This window comes from Stegodyphus dumicola, chromosome 1 (genome assembly GCF_044657685.1).
Source record: "Stegodyphus dumicola isolate Sdum_Otavi_A_Nest chromosome 1, ASM4465768v1".
Lineage (NCBI taxonomy): Eukaryota > Metazoa > Arthropoda > Arachnida > Araneae > Eresidae > Stegodyphus > Stegodyphus dumicola.
In genome coordinates this window covers 80,816,960-80,825,244 of record NC_140768.1, presented here as the reverse complement: position 1 = coordinate 80,825,244, position 8,285 = coordinate 80,816,960, and positions in this window count along the sequence as shown.

The following is an 8,285-nucleotide window of genomic DNA, read 5'->3' as shown; positions in this document are numbered from 1 at the left end:
AAATGGCTCACATAAGTGATGGGACACTACATACTATGCAACAAAAATCGACTGAAGTAAGCAATAAAAATATCTTTTGGGGTATTTATTTTTACTTAAAAGCAATTGGCAATAATTTATGAAATCGTCTGCAGTATTTCTCTCCAGTTTGTTTTGGAATTTTTGTGTTTTTTTAGCTCTGTGCAGCCATGATTGCTGAACGAAAAGAAACTTTGCCTGAAATTCGAAAATTAGTTATTAATTTGCATGTTGAACGTGGAAAATCTATTAGAGAAACTGCTGAAACAGTTAACTTCAGTCATTCAACAGTTTTCAATATCATTAAACGATATAAAAAGAATCATATGATTCAGGATAAAAGAAGACCTGGCCGACCATCAAAGCTATCCAATGGAATAACGCGAATTATCGTTCGAAATATTAAAAAAATCCAAGAATGAGTGCTCCTAAAGTTGCTGCTGATTTACAAGCATTATATGGAGTAATTGTTAATTCTGAGACTATTAGAAGAGTAATTCGATCTACTGGATATCACGGTAGAGCAGCTAAAAAAAAATTCTTCGTAAGTGAAAAGAATAGAAAACTCATACTGGCTTTCGCAAAATCCAACATAAAAATAAGAATTCTGATTACTGAAATGAAGTTATATTTACTGATGAGAGTAAATTTAATATATTTGGTTCTGACGGTAGAATCTTGCTGTGGAGAAAACCCAGGGAAGAATTTCGCAAACAGAACTTGGTGCCAACAGTAAAACATGGTGGAGAAGGAGTTATGGTATGGGGGTATATGTCGTCCGCTGGAGTTGGTAATCCTGTTTTTATTGACAGTATAATGGATCAGTACAAGTAAAATGACATTTTAAATCAAAATTTGAAATCTTCAGCACGAAAATTGAACCTTCATAACGATTTTAAATTCTACCAGGACAATGACCCCAAGCACACTGCTTTGAACGTTAGACTCTGGCTGCTGTATAACTGTCCTGAAATGATAAAAACACCACCACAATCTCCAGACTTAAATCCCATAGAGAATATTTGGCAAGAATTGGAATCAAGAATTCGCAAACACACCATTTCTTCAAAACAACAATTAAAATCGGTGCTTCAAGAAGAATGGAGTAAAATCACTCCAGAAATCACTAAAAAATTAGTCGAATCCATCCCAAGAAGATTAAATCATGTTTAAAAGTAAAACGAAATCCAACAAAATATTAAAACCTTTTAAAAAGTAAAATTTTTGGATAAATATTTGATTGAAAAGTAAGTGTCCCATCACTTACGTGAGCAATTTTTTGCTCCGTTCTAAACAATTGTATTTTTATTAAATTAATGTTTTAATATTTTGAGAAAATGCATGTTATGTAATAATTGTTACTAAATTTAAGTATGAAACACACCCACAAAAAATTTTACATGTTTTTTTAATTTATTTTATTGCAGTTTCCTTTTGTAAAGCACAAGTGTCCCATCACTTTTGTGAGACACTGTATATTGGTTACATTATTTTTCTGCAGAAACCTTTACGAAATATCGAATCACCTTACTAAAATAAAAAATTCACATGTACTTTTACAATAATCACGTTTTCACATGTGTTCTTGCTTTGCAAAATAGAAATTAGTCCTTTTAAGAAATTACTAAGGTTACTAATTAAAAGGGATTCTTTCATCAGTAAGCGATGAAAATCATCTGAATTTTATCAGACTAGAGCATTACAGTAATCATTTTAGAACAAAAAATATTGAAATCTTTTAAGAAGTCGATCAAAAAGGTATTTTCTGTTTTTGAAGATACCATTTCCCTCTCATAAGAGTAAAGGTTAATTTAAACAAAAGCCCTGCACTTTTCGCTCTCAATTTTAAAATTCTTTGAAACAATAAATTAATAGCTTGAATTTGATCTTGCAGTTTTGATTGCTAATTCAAAATCTTATTTCTTAATTGAACTGTAACTAAGATTCATTGCAGTAGTTCTATAGAACAATGATTTGTCTTTAGATGGGTATACAGAAATGTTTAGTTTTATAACAATAATAATTTTTTTTTTCATTTGCCTAAGATTTTTGTTCGTTTTGTAGTTATGTTCACCTACTTTTCATAAGCAGTGACAAACACTCTAAAATAGCAATTTGTTGCCCTTTTGCTAGCAAAATGTATCACAAATATGATTATACCTAACTCTCCTTGTAAGATAGCGCGCGTATGGGGTTCCGCACTGATAATTAACCCTTTAAAATTGTTCAAGTACTTTATTTCCTGCGCATATAACTAATTGTCGGATATAATGATCGAATAATATAATGTAAAACTATATTTCTGTACAGTTGTAAGCTAATAAAATACGAACAAGTAGGTATGAAAAGAAACTGAAGATATGTTGGGTTACAGAGGTGAAGGAACCGACTTCTGCTAATGTTGAAGTATAAGTATTTGTGATGTATACAGAGTTATTAATGGCTTATCAGACCCGAAAAGCATATATGAGCAATATGAAGGTTTCCGCAGGTTTTCTGAAAATTCTTATAGCGTACCTAGGTTGCCACCTGCATTAAATAAGCTGACTCAGACATCAAGTAAGCACCTATTTACCGCTCTTCTGGGCGAAAAAGGATTCCTATAAATCTTAAGTTTGTAAGATCTTGTCTTCTTGGCAATCATAAATTTAATGTGATCTTACTAGGAAACCTGGTGACTTCTCGCACAAACGTGAATAATGCCAGCGCAGAAGAAGAGTAAAATAAACCCTTAATTATTCATCAAACTCTTAACACAAATGCACGTATTTCATGCTCACAATAACCCCGACAACTTGCGGTGGAACTTAAGAATAATTTAACAATAAATTCAAAGAGAAATAGTACTGCTGGACTAATAATTTAGTTTAAGGCTAACTAGGCTGACTCAACGACCTACTCGGCGATATACTTAATAAATGGCCAAAAGGCACATCAGCGACTCGGTGTAAAAGCAGCATGGACAAACTAGCAACGTATGCTGGCTAGCGAAATCACGCTTTGAATAAACTTTGATACTTTGATACTCGGTCGGTATACTGGCCTGCAGTAGGTCATAGTGTTCCTACTCTTGGCAGTTATTGAGAGAGTCCAATTAGAACCTGGCCTGTGATGCAACCGTAAGGAATATTCACCATAAGATACAAGTGCTTGACGGGGTGAATAAACTACTAGTTTCGTCTGTTTTTATACTCTTCTCTTGATTTCAAATTTGCATCCTGGCGAGGAAATTCGAGGGTAAAATGAGAAGTTCAGGAAAGATACCAAACTTAAAATAGTTTGTTATGCAAACTAAGGGAAACCCTACAAGTTTTCTTCCGATTAATTGAATTGGAAAAACTCTATACAAACTTTTTAAATCTTACAGTAGATTTTATTTGTTAAGTTTATAATTATTGTCGTCTGTAGCAGTATTACTTATCCGGAAAGTACTATATTTGGAAATCAGTCGTTCAGGAACGAAAAGGAAAAGTTGAAGCTGGCTCGGAGTAGCTTGAAAATCTTTGAAACTCAGAACCCTGCTACATAAATGATATTCTGAGAAAAGGATATGAGTTTTGTTGCTATTTTTCTTCAAAATGCTGTTCAACGTTGAGATGGCGCGCTGTCTAAATTGCTTTGTAAATAGCTGAATTTATTTTGAATAGGATATATAGAACTAATGAAAACAGCAATATTGTTCCTGTACTAAAAATGATCTAGTTATCTCAGTATTTGAAGGAAATTGTAGTAGTTTGGTTGATTATTTAAATTAAAACAAATTTCATTTCTAGATTAAAGATTTGTTTTAGTTTTAATTTTATTTTATTCTGCTCCAATGTTTTAGTTTTTACTTTTTTTCCTCTCTTATCTTTACCTTAAAACTTATTTTTAATTTCCACGCCGGTATCTTTAATATTTGTCTTACACCTTCCCCTATCTTTAATGAACCGTTAATGAAGTCTAGTGCCTTTAGTTTTTATCTTTTCACAATCGAATTTAAGTTTAAAATTTGCGGATAATTTGTGGAACATTTTAAGTCTAACATGTTCAGTTTGTTCCTTTGGACCTTAGTTTCGAATGCTTTGCTCTTTCGCAAAATAAAAGACAAGGAATCAATTATGAATGGCAATAAACCTTAAGTATTTATATAGGTTAGAATTCACAGATTAAATCCAGATGCTTATGCAAGCATAATTCTGAAATTTGCTCAAGTTCGGTGACGGTATTAACGATCGAAGAAGTTTGTAAACAAAACAATTAAGTGTTACATAATAGAAATCCTAATTTTGGAAACATTTCACACTACCTGAGCAGTTTTAATTATGCGATATGCTTCATTGCTGTGGATGATAACAGGAGTTTAATCCATGTTTAGAACAATTTTAAACTGAAGATAGAGCCATTTCAGTGATCAAGGGTTACAATTATTTGATTTATTGGACAACTGATGATGACAAATGATAAACGTAAAGGCTAAATTTTTTTTAGTTCATGACACTGATAATATGAATAATTATATTCATTCTTAAGAAAATTAAGCACTTGCGTATTGATTTCGGAAAAAGTATTTTTTAATTATTATTCTTATTATTAAAGCAATACCCATTGAAAAATGGACATTATCAAAGAGAATAATTTCCTCACTTTTGGGACTAATACAATCTTTATTCCTCACTTTTGGGACTGCAGAAATATCTAAAAAAAATAGAGCAGTTATAACAAGTACCTTGATGATGGGATGCCTTTACAACAATGCCTCATTATAACGGTGGGGGCAAATAATTGTCTTCTATGCAGGTCGTCGAATGTTCTTCAAATGAAAATTTCTTTAAGGCTGTACTGGTATAAAAGTGCCAGCGATTTTTTGAAGATGTTGTTGTCTTGTCAGTATTACATGGAACAATGGCTGCCAGATCCTACTCCAAACAGAGGCTGGACTTCTATTTTCCACCCCCAATTTTGAGTAAGAGCACCCTGGAGTGGGATTCGGGAGTCTCCCACCCCTCTTCCCTTCCACCAATCCAAACGAGAGGACTATTGTTACGAAATGTACAGGCGCGGTAAGATGGCTTCCCCGCAAAGCAGTTTTGGAGTTGCCCTAAAATGGCAAGGGAAGGCAGGGTTGCCACATTTGGCGATAAATCGACCATTTGGTGAAAATTTGGCGATATGCCATGGACGGATGGAGAACCTCCTGGAACGAATTCTAACCGGTTTAGCCCAGAATGTTCTCGAACACCAGTCAAAAGCTATATAAACCCTGCTGGTCGTTAGTCAGTAGTAGTGTGTGCCTCGTCTAGCGAGCTGATAGTCAGTCATTGAGCAAGCGTCTCGAAGTTTAGCGCCGAGTTGGTAGTCGAGTGCATCGAGAAAGTCTTTAGTGTATCGCGAATTAGTGCATCGTCGAGTTTTGCCTTAGACAGAGACTGTCTTAGACTCTTGTGTATCGTCGAGTGCATCGCGAGTTGTAGCGTGGAGAGTCTCGAGAGTATGTGGAGAACGATTGAGCAGAGTCGGAAGCTGTACTCTGGTGCTTTGCAGTGAAGCTGTCTCCACCGTTATTGCCTGACAGTGTGAAGGCTGTGTCGCTGATTGTTCCAGCGTGTTTATTGTAGATCTTCGACGACTGTAAAAGTGTTTTGGAGCTGTCCTGATTAATAATGGTAAATAAAGTATGTTCGATACTTCATCAAGTGTCGTCGTTATTCACTCCAAATCCACACAAACCCCGTACGAACGTGAAGGAAGAAAATAACGTAACAATTGATGCCAGAAAAGAAAAACGCAACAATATATATATATTGGATATTTAGAGTGCCGCCAGTATACATTTACAAACACTCATGTCTTCGCTGGGATTCGAACCTGGGTCCTTCAGTACCTTAGTAGGCTCCCCTGACTACTCTACCATCTGGACAACTTTTTTGAAGATAACTTTCAAATTTGAAAAAGCAATCTTCGTACAGATGTCGGGACCCTCACTCAAGTAGGGTTTCGTTTTATTAAGGTAAATTAATGCTTGCATAAGAATGACCTGACATAAGGATGCCGACATTTTTATGAAGAATACTTTTTTTTCAAATTAAAAGCTGAACTTCAAAAGGTAGCACCTTAATGCCGAAACATCCTTGTGAATGTTTCTGTTTTAGTGAATACTATTTGAGCGCATAATGATGGGGCACTTTCTTGACTACCAGTCCTTATGCAGTAGTGCCCAGCCAAAGACCGCTTTCAGCAGAGAGCATCGGTCTCTTGCAAATCCTTTGAGATATTGAGCGATTATGGAGAAGAATGCTCGAAAGGGGAAGTGGAGAAAAGAACGGGTGATGCTTTCCATCCGCATGGAACCAGAATAAAGTGACCAGACGTTCTAATTTTAGAGTTCTGTTTTCAAATATGTGTTTAACTTGTAAAGTGATTGCGAAGTTAATTGTAAAAAATAACTGCCAAACTTTGGAAATTCCCTTTTTTACAATTAACAGTCATGATGAAGCCGACTTTAAAACGTGCTTAGCCTAAAACTGTTTTCGAAATTATGATATCCCAAAGTTAAAAAACGATGTTTTTCAAATAAGATTCATTCGATTAACAATTAAATTGTTCGCTTCAAATATAACCTTCAATCTAAACTTCAAAATTGAATTCACTGTTAGGCAATAAAAGTTGCAAAAATTGGTTAAAAATTGCCCCTGCCCACTCGTTTGTTTTTTTATGAGGTATTTTTATTTGGAAGATTTTTAGTTCGGAAGGTAACGACAAACTTCTTTCAGTGCAAAAATACTTCTTTTTCTACTTGCCTGAGTTTAAAGATTAGAGTTACAATAATTTTGTATTTTTATAGAATTTCATATTCAGTATAAATATTATAAGAAGTAAAATTCTCAGGATATACTGGAACTCCGGTATAACGAACTTCAAGCAATCGAAAATTTGGTTCGCTGTGTCCGATTTGAGAAAGAAAAATAACCATCTTACAAAATAATGTAAAAACTAATTCCTGAACCAGAAACAAGGACTAATCAGTATTAGAATTCATTTTATTAGCGATTTCATATTTTGTAGCACTTTAACGATTTTTCATTAAGACACTCAACGGTTTCAAAGCGAGCAATGGCAATACTGTACAGAAAAGAAAAAAAAAAAAATGTTTATCTCCAGTGCGCGAGATGGCGTATCGAAAATTCTAAAGACATGCTCATTTAAAAATTATTCTGCGATATTGCTGTTGAATTGAATTTTATGGTTTAAGTGCGAAGAACATGATATTTAATAAATAAAAGTAACACACAAAGCGTTAAAAAAAGCCCCTTTGGGTGTAATGTAAAGTCTGAAAGCTTTCAGATTTTATTTTTTTTATTTTTGTTGTTATTATTTTTCTATGACTAAAAATTACCGAGTCTCGATTTTTATGTATGGTCCCAGTTGTAGGTTTGTATAAACTATGTTTCGGGCAGATATTTAGATACATCTGTTCTGAATTTTTCGAATAATGCTCGCCTAAATACATTTAGCACTTGTTACATAGGAAAATTTTTGACTCCGAAAATTACCTAACTATAGAGTAAGAGAGTTAGATAAAAGAATATGTGAAGTTTCGCTTTACTGAAAAACATAAAAAGTGAAAGTAATTTCATCATTAATCTGTCTTATCGAATATGCCGTGAAAACGCATTCATTCCCCTCAAGATATGTACGATTGCAAAGCAAAGGGGCAATAAACATTACGACGAATATCTTAAACCTTTCGAAAGACTTCAAGAATGCAACCCTTTCTAATACTATCTTATAAGATATAATTTCGACAGCATTTTCAATCATGATTTCAAAAATGAACCATGGAAAACAAATAATAAACAAGATAAAAAAATATCAATTCCCTAAAAGAAAAATCACCTGTATAGTCCGAAGCTGATAAGACTTTATTCATTATTTAAAACTTTCAAAATTTCTATCATAGCATCAGCTTTGAACAAAGTTCCGTTTGACAATTCAATTAAAGAATTTAAATGAAATCAGAGAACCCATCCAAATTCTTAAACTCAATGGTTAGGAACACCACCTAGTGTCCTAAAGGTCATCTGCTTCTCAAACACAGAAGAAGGTGCAGTTGTAAATAAAAGAACAATAATCTAAAGATTTTTCCGCTACTTTCTCCTTGAAGGCATGTGAATCTTAACATGCTAAACATGAATGATAAGAATTTGTACTTTTGCAATTAAAACTTGCAAAATTTCTGGAAAAAAATATGAAAAACATAAAAAAGTCCGTAAGATATCCATAAAATT